Raw genomic sequence first — 16,161 nt, 5'->3', positions numbered from 1 at the left:
TCATTCCCTACCCATATCCTATATTCACATACCGGGTGATTAAGAAGTCAGTAAAAATTTGAAAACTTAATAAACCACGGAATAATGTAGATAGAGAGGTAAAAATTGACACACATGCTTGGAATGACATTGGGTTTTTTTAGAACCGAAAAAAACAAAGTTCACAAAATGTCCGAAAGATGGCGCTAGACAGCAAAACGTCAGTGACGGATGAGAGGTAACCCGATATGTTACAGAACCGCATCATCCCCAGCCTGGCTGATAAACACCTGCTGGAACGTACGATGTTTATGCAGGACGGCGCTCCACCCCATATTGCTAGATTCTTGAAAGATCTCTTGCGTGCGTCGTTTGGTGATGATCGTGTGCTCAGCCGCCACTTTCGTCATGCTTGGCCTCCCAGGTCCCCAGACCTCAGTCCGTGAGATTATTGGCTTTGGGGTTACCTGAAGTCGCAAGTGTATCGTGATCGACCGACATGCCTAGGGATGTTGAAAGGCAACATCCGACGCCAATGCCTCACCATAACTCCGGACATGCTTTACAGTGCTGTTCACAACATTATTCCTCGACTACAGCTATTGTTGAGGAATGATGGTGAACATATTGAGCATTTCCTGTAAAGAACATCATCTTTGCTTTGACTTACTTTGTTATGCTAATTATTGCTATTCTGATCAGATGAACCGACATCTGTCAGACATTTTTTGAACTTTTTTATTATTATTATTTTTTTTTTGGTTCTAACAAAACTTCATATCATTCAAAGCATGTGTGTCAATTTGTACCTCTCTATCTACATTATTCCGTGATTTATTCAGTTTTCCAATTTATACTGACTTTTTGATCACCCAGTACTACTTTCCCTTCTCGTCCGGTTCCTACTATCGAATTCCAGTCCCCCATGACTATTAAATTTACGTCTCCCTTTAATTTCTTTTATCTCATCGTACATTCCTTCAGTCTCTTCGTCATCTTCGGAGCTAGTTGGCATATAAACTTGTACTACGACCAGAAGTCTGGTTGTCCTGTCACCGCACTTCACTAATTAACACTATATCTAACTTTAACCTATACATTTCACTTTTTAAATTTTGTTACCTAACTATCCGATTAAGGGATTTGACATCACACACTCCGATCCGTAGAACGCCAGTTTTCTGTCTCCCGATAACGACGTCCTCCGGAGATCCGTATCGGGGACTATTTTACCTCCAGAATATTTTACTCAAGACAACTCCATGATCATTTAACTATACAGTAAAACTGCATGCCCTCGGAAAAAATGACGGCTTTAGTTTCCCCTTCCTTTCAGCTGTTCGCAGTACCAGCACAGTAAGGCCATTTTGGTTAATGGTACAAGGTCAGATGTGTCAATCATTAAGACTGTTGCCCCTGCAATACCTGGAAGGCTGCTGGCCCTCTTCAGGAACCACACGTTTGTCTGGCCTCTCAACAGACATCCCTCCGTTGTGTTTGCACCTACGGTACGGCTATCTGTATCGCTGAGGCAGGCAAGACTCCCCACCAAAGGCAAGAACAGTGGTTCATGAGGAGCGGTACGGGAAGTTAAACTCAATGTTTCTCCCTTCCTTCCACGCAATCTAGAATTCCAATGCAATAATAAAGTCTGATGGCGTAGAGACCAATGCTGAACTCCTTTCTGTCCTCCGTCATTCCAGTGGGATCGGATATGACAAATAGTGTCTGTTTTTCAAGACATGGTGGACAGCACTTGGGATTTGAGTCACATGTAAACCGTGTTGTGGTAACCGAGGGGATTAAAACAACCATTCTAGAGACAGGGATCATCACGGTCCCGGTTAGGAGAAAAATTTTCAAGTGTAGATGCTGAATTATTGCAAGGCCCAAAGCACCTACATCATAAATATTTCCCTCAGTTATGACTGTAAGCCTCCATATCTCGATCGCTGGTGTCTGTTATTCTGACATATCCCAAAGAACAGACACTGCACATTTAATTCTGTGAATGGGTAACTAATTTTCGGCATGAAGAGGCAAGCGTTGCAGAGCTGGAAGCAAGATAAACATTGTGCAAAATGTCAGGGTATAAAGCAATCAGTGAATTACTTTTTTGTTTCAGTTCGAGCTAATGCGGGTGTCACTTGCAGTCATGATAACGTGCTTATGTTAACGGATGACCTGTCTTAAAATAGTGGATTTTTTTGGAAACATTATTTAATTTAGTGGCACGCATCACAAGCAGATCTTCAGTTAATATCCTCGAATGCAATAGCAAACAGATTTCATTTGACGATGAGTATCAGAATCTAGTGCTAAACAAAAATAAGCAAGCAGGGTAGCTTTCAAAAGGAACAGATGGATCGGCAAAAAGACTAGAGTGGATGTTCTTTGTCAGGTGCCAAGGGGCCACAAAGCACAAGGTCCAATACCTCACAGAAAGTTATATTATAAAACGTGGGAGCTAACAGGAACATGATGCATGCAAAAAACTCAGAGGAGACCTGCTGCTGGTGATCCTGCTCACAATAGGTAACAAACGGGTATTGCCAAACATTCAGGAAACATTTGTCTCACACAGTGGATGACTGTACCTCGTGAAGGCCACTTGTCAGGGGAGTGGCGAGGACCTCAAAGACAGTGAAGACGGAGATGAAGATCGTCGGTACGGCGAAAGTGGTGGAAGAGGCAACCCTGTACTTGAAATGAAATGAAATGAAGTCCCATGCTTCTTTACAGAGCGTAGGGGAACGATGCGGGAGACCCGCACCGCCTTACTAGGCAAGGTCCTAATGGAGGTGGTTTGCCGTTTCCTTCCTCCGACCGTAATGGGGATGAATGATGATGATGAAGACGACACAACAACACCCAGTCATCTCGAGGCAGGAAAAATCCCTGACCCCGCTGGAAATCGAACCCGGGACCCCGCGCTCGGGAGGGTAGAACGCTACCGCGAGACCACGAGGGCGGACTAACCCTGTACTTAGGGAAATGTAAAAGCTACAGACTAAAATGCAAATGTGTCTGTTACCGTATTCGGCAGCGTTTGGGCAGCGCCTGTACCCCATGTGAAGGGCGGCTGAAATGAACAACAAAAGAGTGGCTCTGAGCACTATGGGACTTAACTTCTGAGGTCATCAGTCCCCTAGAACTTAGAACTACTTAAACCTAACTAACCTAAGGACATCACACACATCTACGCCCGAGGCAGGATTCGAACCTGCGACCGTAGCAGTTGCGCAGTTCCAGCCTAGAACCGCTCGGCCACCCCGGCCGGCGAAATGAACAACACTGCGACTTATAATATCAGTTTTAAATGTGAACTGGCACCCACCAATTCCCCAACAGTAGTATCAAGTAGCTCATGCGTAATGGAAATTTCTCTAAATCGACCTACACTAGGAAGTAGCCTTAACAAGAGATCCTCCATCGACGAAATCGGACAACCGGGCAGCATGTAAACTGAAGGACTCACAATGCCCTGGAAGGTCTACATGTAAATAAAGAACCAAAAGGAAGTAAATCCGTCTCCCCTAACATAATTTCACTTTGGAAATAGGGAAACCAAAAGAACTCATTAAAGTGTTAGCCGAATATCAAATACAGCTGTTGGCTCTTCAGGAAACTATATTCACAGAAGAAGACATCATAGAATTAGAGGGTTGTAGGATTCTCAAAGGCTGAAATCCGAGGGAGAAAACATTCCATATCTAGGAACAGATTTCATTGTAAACATAAAAATATTAAGACAGGGACAAAGGATTCATAAAATAGGTACAGAAATTTTGAACGTGAAGAGACAAGAATTTCGGGAACGGCTAAATATAGACTCAGAAGACTTAGAGGACATTAACACGACATTAGTCAAGACGGCCCTTCAAATAGCACCACTTAAAAGACACAAAAAACACAGATGGTGGTTTGAACAGTGTGAAAAAGCGTTACTACTTAGAAAACAATCCTGGCAGAAATTGTACTCCACAAAAAGAAGTGAAGACTTTATTGGCTTGATAAAGCTGTCAAACATAAAAAACAATAAAGGCAATCAGAAGGAAGTTTGATAGAAACCAGCTATCACTAGTTGAAGAAGACTTCCAAAAGAACTTTTAAAGGATGCCTACAAACATACCAACCACTTACCTTGTCCTTCAAGAATGAAGACTGAAAATTAGCCCTAAATAGCAAATATTAGCAAGCTATTTCAATAATTCGTTAAATTGTGATGAACTGAGACTAAACTTTCCAGAACGAAATCCAGGTTAACCACATGCAGACCACCCAGCATGGATGAAATCCAAAATGCCATTAAAAATCTGAAGAATTACAAGCTCCCAGGGAAGATTTAGTAACTGCTGAAATGTAGAAAATTGCAGGTGTGGGAACATTCACGAAGTTACATGGAGTCTTTCAAAAAATCTGGGAAACGGACACTAGACCAGAAGGATTGGAAAACAGCTTAATTCACCCATGCCACAAAAAAGAAAATAAAACTGATTCCAGAAACTATAGAGGAACATCCCTACTTACACTGACCTACAAAACTTTTTCGACAGCCCTACAAAACACGCTGGAAATCCAACCGGAATCCTGCGTGGAACAAATTTTAAATCTGAAATTCATAATCAGGTACAGAAGAATAAGATCTAAAACCATTTAAAGGAATTTTTAGACTTCAGAAAATCTTAGGATTCAGTTAACAGGGAAACATTCTTCAATGCCTTAAAAAAGTTTGGAGCTGACAACAAATTAGGGGGGCACAAAAGGCATGCTAGCAGATACAATATGAAAAATTAAATTTTTATGGAAAGCCTCCAAGACTTTTGAGATCAAAACTGGCGCACTGCAGGGAGATGGACTCTCCCCACTGCTGCTCAATTGTGTGCTGGAAAAGGTAATCAGAGAATGGAGGAAACGAACAGAAGAAGTAGGAATTAGAAGAATTACAATTAGGGGAAAAGGAGGTAATATGAGTTTTGATTGTGTGGCTTTTGCAGATGATCTTGACGTCTTTGCTGAATCTGCAGAAGATGCAAAAATGTAGAAAAAAACCCTACAAGAAATACCTTCAAAAGAAGGCCAGCATATATCCTTTAAAAAAACAGAGTGCATGACAAATGTGAAGGTGTGATTACAGTAGAATAGAAAAGGCTACAAAATTTTAATATCTAATTGAAATAATACAACGAAATGCTTTAGACAAAGAAGGCAACGTAGCAAGAGCAAGGAAAATGGAGGTGACAACTTAACTAACGAAAACCTGTGTAACAAAACACCTAGTTTTGTAAATGCAGAACTTCGGCACTACAATACTGTATTAAACCAAAACGCCTTCATTAATCAGAATGTATTTCGTTAAATACAACAAAACAATCATGTGAAACAGAACATAGGGAAAGGAAAATAGTCAGGAAAATCTTGGGGTTAAAATAAGAGAATGGAAAATATAATTAAGAAGTAATAAAGAAGTTAATGAAAATTAATAAGAAAGAGAAGAGTTTCATTCTATGGACACCTAAAAATGCTAGATGAAATCGGGCTCACAAGAAGAATTTTTAACTTCTTTGACAGAAACCCGAAGACATCAATAAAAGTAGCTAAGGCAGACCTGAGGAAAATGGAAATAATGGAGGAAGAAATAGGAGAAAGAGGAATATTCAAAACGAAAGTAAAAGGTTTACAGGGCTTTCAGGAGAAAACAAAGAAGCAGGCAGGTGCAGTATGGATAAAAGAAAGAACAGAAAACCACACTGAACGAATGAAAAAATTACTGGAAAAAAAGAAATGAGAAAAGAAGAAATGCATAAACTATTTCATGTGGTCCCTAGAAGGCCAAATCAATTTGAAAAAAATGTCTAATATGGACTTGACTCTGGAAACGCTGTAACTCCAAGTCAGATCTCAGTTTCTACTCTTAGTAATCACATTAGTCGTGGTAAACACACAGAACCATAAATTACCAACGTTACATAAATTCTTAATATCAAGAAATTTTCAAACTGTCGTCTTAGTTAAGTTTGGTTGGTATGTACAGGTAATGTTGATATGTCACTCACATCAAAGCTTGTGTTGACATTCGCCTTAATTCGTTGCTTTATTAGCATCAAGTACGTAACATTAAGCAATCATCACGGTATTTGCTTCTGGTACAGTGCAGTGGAAGTTTACTCAGATGCCGAGGTGGCAGATGCCTAGTGGCTGTACGGATCAGCATTTAATAACGGCTGTGGTGCTCAACGTTTGTGTCGGGGAGATTTAAAAAAAGACAATGCCCCCACAGAAAGAAGTTTGTTGCGATTAGTCGTAGTGTTAGAGATTATGGACCGTTTAAGCCCACTAATCACTGCTGCGGAAAGGCTAAAAGGACGAGTACAACTCAACTACAAAAAGAACTTCCTCATGTACTTGAAGACAACCTTAGTGTCAGCGTAAGGCAATTAGCTGCAACAAATAAAGTTGACCCTATGACTGATTGGTTAGTGCTACATGACAACATACTGTATCCATACCAAGTTCAGCGCATGTAGCCACTATCAGCAGTTAATGTTGCTGTACGCGTACACTTCTCCAAATGGTTTGTTTAACAATGTGTCAATCCTCACTTTCTGGATCTACATCTGCATGACTACTCTGCAATTCGCCATTACGTATGTGGCAGACGGTTCATCGAACCACCTTCAAGCACCTACAAGCATGTTGATCGCGAAAGGCAAAGGTCCCGAGTTCATGTCTCGGTCTCGAGTTCAAGTCTCGGTCCGGCACACAGATTTAATCTGGCAGGAAGTTTCATATTCTGAAAACACCTTCACGCTCTTTCTCTACTGTTCCACTCTCGAACGGCAAGCAGGAAAAACTAGCTCTTAAATCTCTCTGTGCATGCTCTGATAACTCTTGTTTTACGATGATCATTCCTTACCATGTAGGTAGGCGCCAAAAGAATATTTTCACAGTCAGTGGAGAAAGTTGGCGACTGAAATTTCACTAGAGTATCCTACCACAGTGAAAAACGCCTATGTTTTAATGTTTAGAACCCCGAGTCTGGTATCATGTCCGTTGCACTCTCTCCCGTATTTCGCGACAAAACAAAACAACTGGCTGTCATTCCTTGAAGTTTATCGGTATACACCGTCAGTTTCACCTGATGCGGATCCCATACCGCACAATAATACTGCAGAAGAGGGCGAACAAGCGTGGTGTGAGCTATCTCTTTAATAGACATTTGCACTCTCTAATTGTTCTGAAAATAAATCGCAGTATTTGCTTTACTTTCCCTACAACATTGTCTATGTGATCGTTCCAGTTTAAGTTATTCGTAACCGTAATCACAAAGCATCTAGTTGAATTTATATTCGTCCTATTTGTGTGATTTAGTGTGTAACCGAAATTTAACAGGTTTCTTTTAGGAAATTTGTGTTAAGTTCCTGTGGAACCAAACTGCTGAGGTCATCGGCTCTGAGCACTATGGGACTTAACAGCTATGGTCATCAGTCCACTAGAACTTAGAACTACTTAAACCTAACTAACCTATGGACGTCACACAACACCCAGTCACCACGAGGCAGAGAAAATCCCTGACCCCGCCGGGAATCGAACCCGGGAACCCGGGCGTGGGAAGCGAGAACGCTACCGCACGACCTCGAGCTGCGGACACTGAGATCATCGGTCTCTAGTCTTACACACTACTATATCTAACTTAAACTAACTTACGCTAAGGACAACACACACACCATGCCCGAGGGAAGACTCGAACTTCTGATGGGAGGAGCCGCGCGAACCGTGGCAAGACGCCGCAGACCGCGTGGCTGCCCGCGCGGCCAGGTTTCTTTTAGTATTCATGTGAGTGACTTCACACATTTCATTGTTTAGAATCAAATGACACTTTTTGCACTATTCAGGTATCTCGTATAAATCATTCTGCATTTTTTTGATCTTTTGACGACTTTACGAGACGTTAAATGACAGTATCATCTGTGAATATTCTAAGAGAGCTGCTTAGATTGCCTCCTATGTTGTTTATTTAGATCAGGAACAGCAGTGGACCTATAACACTTCCTCGCGGAACGCCAGGCATTATTTCTATTTTACTCGATGACTTTCCGTTGGTTGCTACTGACTGTGTCCTTTCTGCCAGGAACAGATCTAGTCCCACAACTGAGGCATACTCGAAAGGCATGCAATTTGAAAGAGGTCGCTTGTGAGGTATGCTGTCGAAAGGTTTCCGGGTATCTAAAACTGTAGAATCAATTTGAGGTACAATGTCGATTACACTCATTACTTGGTGAGACGACATTTTCTGAATCAGTGCTTACTGCTTGTCGATAAGTTGTTTTCCTCGAGGTAATTCATAATATTCGCACACAGTATATGTTCCAAAACCATACTGGAAATCGACGTCAGGGATATGGGTCTGCAATTCAGCAGATTAGTCCTATTTCCTTTCTTGGGAACTGATGCAATTTGTGTAACTTTGCAGCCTTTGTGCGGATCTTACGACGACCGAGTGGCTGTATTCTGGGTGAACATTAATAAAACCAACAAACTGCGGGTCGTCCTCTTACCATGTGCCATGTGTGCGTTGTATGTTGCAGGCTATGTGATTGACGCAGCGTATGGTAAGGAAGAAGAATGGCCAGGTAGTCAAGTCTAGAACAAGCCGAATTGGTGTTTGTGTACGAGCAATCAGATGGAAACGGTCGGGAGACAGCACGGATAATCCAACAAGTGCAATCGCAGGCACCAGCCACATCATACAACATTTCAAGCTCATTTTGAGCGTTTTGTGGTCATGGTGTAACCGATATGTGCATTCCCTTCACTTGTTTATGCTATCTATTACGCACATTTGTGCGATCGGGAATGCTCAGTAGTAGCCAGGCTACATGTACATCTAACAATTACACGGCAGCAAGGAGCATTAATGATAAAATCATAGGAGGCCATGTTGTACAACCTTAGTAGCGACAAGATCTGACTATTCGGTAGTACGATCTTACAATCGGAGACAGTGTTCTGAGACAAACTTCTGTCACAATGTCCGCAAACGTGACGTCAGATCCGCCTGGCAAAAGCGATCTAAACGCCCATTCGCTGGGAGTTTTAATATACAGGGTGTTACAAAAATGACCGGTATATTTGAAACGGCAATAAAAACTAAACGAGCAGCGATAGAAATACACCGTTTGTTTCAATATGCTTGGGACAGCACTACATTTTCAGGCAGACAAACTTTCGAAATTACAGTGGTTACAATTTTCAACAACAGATGGCGCTGCGGTCTGGGAAACTCTATAGTACGATATTTTCCACATATCCACCATGCGTAGCAATAATATGGCGTAGTCTCTGAATGAAATTACCCGAAACCTTTGACAGCGTGTCTGGCGGAATGGCTTCACATGCAGATGAGATGTACTGCTTCAGCTGTTCAATTGTTTCTGGATTCTGGCGGTACACCTGGTCTTTCAAGTGTCCCCACAGAAAGAAGTCACAGGGGTTCATGTCTGGCGAATAGGGAGGCCAATCCACGCCGCCTCCTGTATGTTTCGGATAGCCCAAAGCAATCACACGATCATCGAAATATTCATTCAGGAATTAAAGACATCGGCCGTGCGATGCGGCCGGGCACCATCTTGCATAAACCACGAGGTGTTCGCAGTGTCGTCTAAGGCAGTTTGTACCGCCACAAATTCACGAAGAATGTCCAGATAGCGTGATGCAGTAATCGTTTCGGATCTGAAAAATGGGCCAATGATTCCTTTGGAAGAAATGGCGGCCCAGACCAGTACTTTTTGAGGATGCAGGGACGATGGGACTGCAACATGGGGCTTTTAGGTTCCCCATATGCGCCAGTTCTGTTTATTGACGAAGCCGTCCAGGTAAAAATAAGCTTCGTCAGTAAATCAAATGCTGCCCACATGCATATCGCCGTCATCAATCCTGTGCACTATATCGTCAGCGAATGTCTCTCGTGCAGCAATGGTAGCGGCACTGAGGGGTTGCCGCGTTTGAATTTTGTATGGATAGAGGTGTAAACTCTGGCGCATGAGACGATACGTGGACGTTGACGTCATTTGGACCGCAGCTGCAACACGGCGAACGGAAACCCGAGGCCGCTGTTGGATCACCTGCTGCACTAGCTGCGCGTTGCCCTCTGTGGTTGCCGTCCGCAGTCGCCCTACCTTTCCAGCACGTTCATCCGTCACGTCCCCAGTCCGTTGAAATTTTTGAAACAGATCCTTTACTATATCGCTTTTCGGTCCTTTGGTTACATTAAACCTCCGTTGAAAACTTCGTCTTGTTGCAACAACACTGTTTTCTAGGCGGTGGAATTCCAACACCAGAAAGATCCTCTGTTCTAAGGAATAAACCATGTTGTCTACAGCACACTTGCACGACGTGAACAGCACACGCTTACAGCAGAAAGACGACGTACAGAATGGCGCACCCACAGGCTGCGTTGTCTTCTATATCTTTCACATCACTTGCAGCGCCATCTGTTGTTGAAAATTGTAACTACTGTAATTTCGAAAGTTTGTCCGCCTGGAAATGTACTGTTGCCCCAAGCATATTGCAACAAACAGTGTATTTCTATCGCTGCTCGTTTAGTTTTTATTGCCGTTTCAAATATACCGGTCATTTTTGAAACACCCTGTAGATATATATGCGTAGAAGACTAGTGGTGTGTCCCTATTGGCTGAGGGAGAAAGGTGGGGTCTATCCTGTGCGTCGGGTAGACACGACGCGTTTGCAGCGAGGCGCCCCTCAAAACCGCCGAGTAACCGGAGGCGGCTCCAAAAGAACGTTCGCGAGTAAATATAGCAGTGATAAACAAAATATAAAGTTAAAGTGAGGATATTAATTATCAGTGAAGTCCACGTGTCGTGGCCAGTATCTACAGCGGGTATTGAAAGTAATGAATGTCTTGCAAAGGGTTTAGTATAATGGGGAAGCCAAGAGCCGTCATACTGGAAAGTGTGTGATGCGTGTCTCAAAGGATTCTACATTTAAACGAGTATATTAAAAAAAACGTTAACATTTAACAACTGGCATCCCGACACAACCCACTTCAGCAGGATCACAAACCTACATTGAACCTGGCGCCTGAGCGCTACTACTGTGCGACGAAGGACAACCGAAGCAGCAAAACACCAGGTTAGTAATGCAGAAACCAGAGAAGCAAGGCAGAGTCGCTTCCTTCTCGCTACAAAGCCACTGAGAAGGGGCACTGTAATGGGTGGTTTCCGACGGACGAATGTGCAGGGAGGCTGCGGTCTGTGTGTACACAAGATTTGGAGGACTGTAGTTTGCCTCTCGATCGTTTCCACTTGCTTGGCCGTACACAATATCGGACTGATCCCTACATGAATACAGGACCTTTACAGTCCTTACGCTCCGCTGCGTCAATCACACAGCCAGTAACACAAAAGAAACACACGACACGTGGTCAGACGAACTTTCATTTCTCAGCGCAATCTACCGTGCCCAAGATGCATTTCTGGACACATGTTCATGCGACCTTTTTTCCTCCATATCTGTATAGCCTGCTGAGTATGGAGATGTTGTATGAGCATACCCTGAAAGAAGCTGACTAAACTATCTGGACCGATTGGCTTGCCTATACGTTTTAGTGTGCTGTTCACTGACGAGGCTTAGTTTCAAAGTAGATGACTGATGTCTTTAAGAGTTGTAGAAATTGAGCTCTAACATGGTAATAAAGCTTTCCCCATGTCCACGTAGTGTATTTTCCTGCCTATGTCTGAGGAATGTTTACAGGAATTTCGGCAATTAGTTTTTATTATACACTGTATGTAGATCGTACTGCAGGGTATACAGTCATGGGGGTCTGAGACGGGTAGAGGTCAAATAAAAGAATAAATAGTGGCAAAATAAGTAGCTCCTTCATATTACCTGAAGAAAACGGACTACGGGCTACTAGTGTAATAATCGTCGAACAGAAAGCATCAAAAATAGTCATACTTACTTATGGAACAGCAAACTTTCATTGGGCTTCATCGGATTGATGGCAGTGGCAGACGTTCCATCCCATTTACTCACTGTCACAGAGGACAGGCCTAAGCTATTGCTTACTGCACCATTGTGATAAGTTCTTGTCTCTACGCTGCTGCCCACGAGGGAAATCCTGTACTCTGATATGATTTCCCAATCGCGAGACACGGCTGCGTAAACAATGCCACTGGCGGCGTTCTTGCCTCCACCCACTTCCTCTCCTCCCCCGCCGAGCCCTCTCCACCATCCCCCTCCCCTCCATCACACCCACCTCTCTCCACCACACTTCGTGTCGTTGCCCTGCACGCTGAACACACCCGCTGCTAACGCAATTTCTGCGAAAAACCTATCGGCATTTGTGAATATCCACCCACTTGTCGAGAGCTTATCTGTATCACGATGAAGGGTGCCTTTGCTCCCCGCACGTAATATATTTTTCCGTTACAGAGCTAAGCCTTACGTTCGCTGTCTAGCGATCGGATACTTGAGCTCGAAGATATGGAATGGAGAGAGGATTTTTTTCTGCGTTTGGATCAAGTTCGCACGAATTTCACTGTGTGGCAGCGGTTTAAACTGGTCCGTTGCTTTAGGATGGGTACCCGTGCTACGTCGTTAGCTCATAAAATTCCGACGGGTCCTGCGACATTAACTACAGAATTCAAACCTAGGAGTCCATTATCCTCAGAACGAAAACAGATGAATCTCCATTCATCATTGTGTCTCAAGTCCTTCGGTAGTTTCTCTTCGGTGATATATCTAAGTTTTCTGGCTTCTTTCCAGCCTGTTACACACCAGCTCGATTACTGCCAATTCCTAACTCCATATTCTGCTTCTTTATAAATAATGTTTTTTTTGTTCCTTAACCTTGCATTTACTATCTAGAATTAACAATTATTTGGTTAAAAGAAAAGTATGGCTAGCTAACTTTGCTAATTGTTGTATTAGGCGAAGTTCTATGTTCCATACAGACATTACACTGCGGTTATTTCCACACATGTGATGGTTTTAATGTAGTTAGAACATAAGGAAGAATATAAGACTGGATTGCGGTGCTTTTAAACGCATGGAGCCATGCAGCCGTCGTTCTCCTCCTACCTCATCCTTTGTTTGTAGAATCTCAAGGCCACTGGAGGCAGAAGAACTTTTTTGTATGCTGTGTTTCTTGTTATGGTACTGTGATCTCTTAATTAGGTCTTCACTCTAGTGACCTCCTATTCGAGAAGATCTGTAGTCTTAAAAACGTCTGTTTTTTAAATCCTAGGCAGTGTCCTCGCTATCTCTGGATTAAGGCGAAAAGAGATATGTGTCACCAGCAAACTGACTCCACGTATTGCACATACAAGTTGTTCCACGACTTAAGAGTTCAAATTATTAAGATGGTACAGGATGGTAAACAGCGTACTTTGGGGTAAGGCATTAAATTCTTACCAAAGAAAATCTCCAAGCAGCTGTAAGTTTTGAGAAGTTACTCATTTCGGCATGCACTCCATATATGGACAGCCAGCGTATCGATACCTGCGTAACTGGAGCAATCAGTATCTCGATTTCGTGAATTCATTTTTGGAGTGTTTACTTTGAAGGCTTGTTCTCAGTAGTGTTTTATTAACATAAACAACATACCTCCAGTAGGATAGTAGGGCCAGTTCAAAAAATAGTGGGCGTTTCTGATAGTATATAGACATCTTATCTCTTGTTACACATCCAATGTTAGGTTAGACACTTGGGGTCTTTGGTGCATGCCTCCCTCTCATTAGGGAACCATCGGTAATTGAGCAAGGTGTCCCTAGGGAATCACCAGCTCTTTTATCCTCCCCCTCTGTCGCCTTCCCACCACTCTGGGCATATGGGACTCAAGCACCCTCGCCGCACTTTTATCATTTTTAACAGAGACGAATGGGAGGGTGAGCTCACTCTGCAACGGAATAGGATAGGTAGAGGGTCAGACTTTGTCTAATTGTCAATAACAAATTACGTTAAGTCACGCCACTTAAATTCTGTTTGTTAATGTCGGTTTAATATTATGTCATTCGAGGCACCAGCACAGACCACGCGCTGGTGAATAATTAAGTAAATACGCTCATTCTGCCCCATTTTTACAAAGTTTCCATATTTTCGCATTTTCCCTTATTTTACGTATTATTTACCATTTTCATGTTTTTACCAGGTTTTTCCACAATTTCATCTATTTTGTTCGATCACAGAAGATCCAACCCAATGTCCCCGACGTCGCATAGAAGTCATGATGCTATCAAGGAATCAGAATGCAGTATACGCTGAACTAGATGTCAATGCTACTGAAGCGCACATCCACAACTCCATCTTTTATAATTGGGACATCTGAGTGGGCACCACAGGGATAGGCTGTCGGATATTTCTATTTGTTTATAACAAAGTCCATCATTTGAGCCCGATTTGTTAGTAACAGATTAATATTTCGTCATTAGAGGCACCAACAGACACCACAACCAGACAGTTATGTAATTACACATATTTTTCCATATTTCACACAATTTTCTGTATTATACCCAATTACGTGAGATATGAGTCAACGTCCATATCATGACACTTACCGTCAACATCGCATCGCGTCGACATCACGACGCTCTCAGCCATCTACATCTGCATCTACATGGATACTCTGCAAATCACATTTACGTACCTGGCAGAGGGTTCATCAAACCACTTTCACAATTCTGTTATTCCAATCTCGTGTAGCGGACGGAAAGAACGAACATGTGTATCTTTCCGTACGACCTCTGATTTCCTTTATTTTATCGTGGTGATCGTTTCTTCCTACGTAGGTTCGTGTCAACAAAATATTTTCGCATTCGGAAGAGAAGGTTAGTGATTGGAATTTCGTGAGAAGATGCCGTCACAACGAAAAACGGTTTTGTTTTAATGATGTCCAGCCCAAATCCTGTATCATTTCAGTGTCACTATCTCACATATTTTGAGATAATACAAAACGTGCTGCCCTTCTTTGAACATTTTCGATGTCCGTCCTATCTGCTAAGGATCCCACCTTGCGCAGCAGTATTCTAAAAGAGGACGGACAAACGTAGTGTAGGCAGTCTCCTTAGCAGATCTGTTACATTTTCAAAGTGTCCTGCCAATAAAACGCAGCCTCTGGTAAACTTTCCCCACAATATTTTCTGTGTGTTCCTCCCAGTTTAAGTTGTTCGTAATTGTAATTCCTAGGTATTTAGTTAAATTTACGGCCTTTAGATTTGAATTATTTATCGTGTAACCGAAGTTTAACGAATTCCTTTTCGCTCTCATGTGGATTACCTCACACTTCTCGTCATTTAGGGTCAATTGCCAATTTTCCCACCATTCAGATATCTTTCCTACAACGTTTTGCAATTTGTTTTCATCTTCTGATTACTTTATTAGTTGATAAACGACAGCGTGATCCGCGAGCAACCTAAGACGGTTGCTCAGATTGTATCCCAAATCGTTTATATAGATAAGGAACAGCAAAGGTCCTATAACACTACCTTGGGGAACGCAAGAAATCACTTGTATTTTACTCGATGTCTTTCCGTCGCTTACTACGAACTCTGACCTCTCTGACAGGGAATCACAAATCCAATCACATAACTGAGACGATATTCCATAATCACGCAATTTCACATCAAGCCGCTAGTGTGATACAGTGTAAAAAGCCTTCTAGAAGCAGGCCGCTGTGGCCGAGCGGTTCTAGGAGCTTCAGCCCCTAACCGCGCTGCTCCTACGGTCGCAGGTTCGAATCCTGCCTCGGGCATGTATATGTGTGACGTCCTTGGTTAGCCTTAAGTAGTTCTAAGTCTAGGGGACTGATGACCTCAGATGTTAAGTTCCTATAGTGCTTAGAACCATTTGAGCCTTCCAGAAATCTAGAAATACGGAATCGATCTGAAGTTTCTTGTCAATAACACTCAACACTTCTTGCAAATAAAGAGCTAGTTGTGTTTCACAAGAACGTTATTTTCTAAACCCATATTGACTGTGTGTCGATAGACCGTTTTGTTCGAGGTGATTGATAATGCCCGAACACAATATGAGTTACAGAATCCTGCTGGATATCAACGTTAATGACATAGGTTTGCAATTTAGTGGATTACTCCTACTACCTTTCTTGATTATCGGTGTGACCTGTGCAACTTTTCAGTCTTTGGGTATGGATCTTTCGTCCAG

The sequence above is a fragment of the Schistocerca piceifrons genome, chromosome 6 (genome assembly GCF_021461385.2).
Source record: "Schistocerca piceifrons isolate TAMUIC-IGC-003096 chromosome 6, iqSchPice1.1, whole genome shotgun sequence".
Lineage (NCBI taxonomy): Eukaryota > Metazoa > Arthropoda > Insecta > Orthoptera > Acrididae > Schistocerca > Schistocerca piceifrons.
This window is presented reverse-complemented; position numbering follows the sequence as displayed.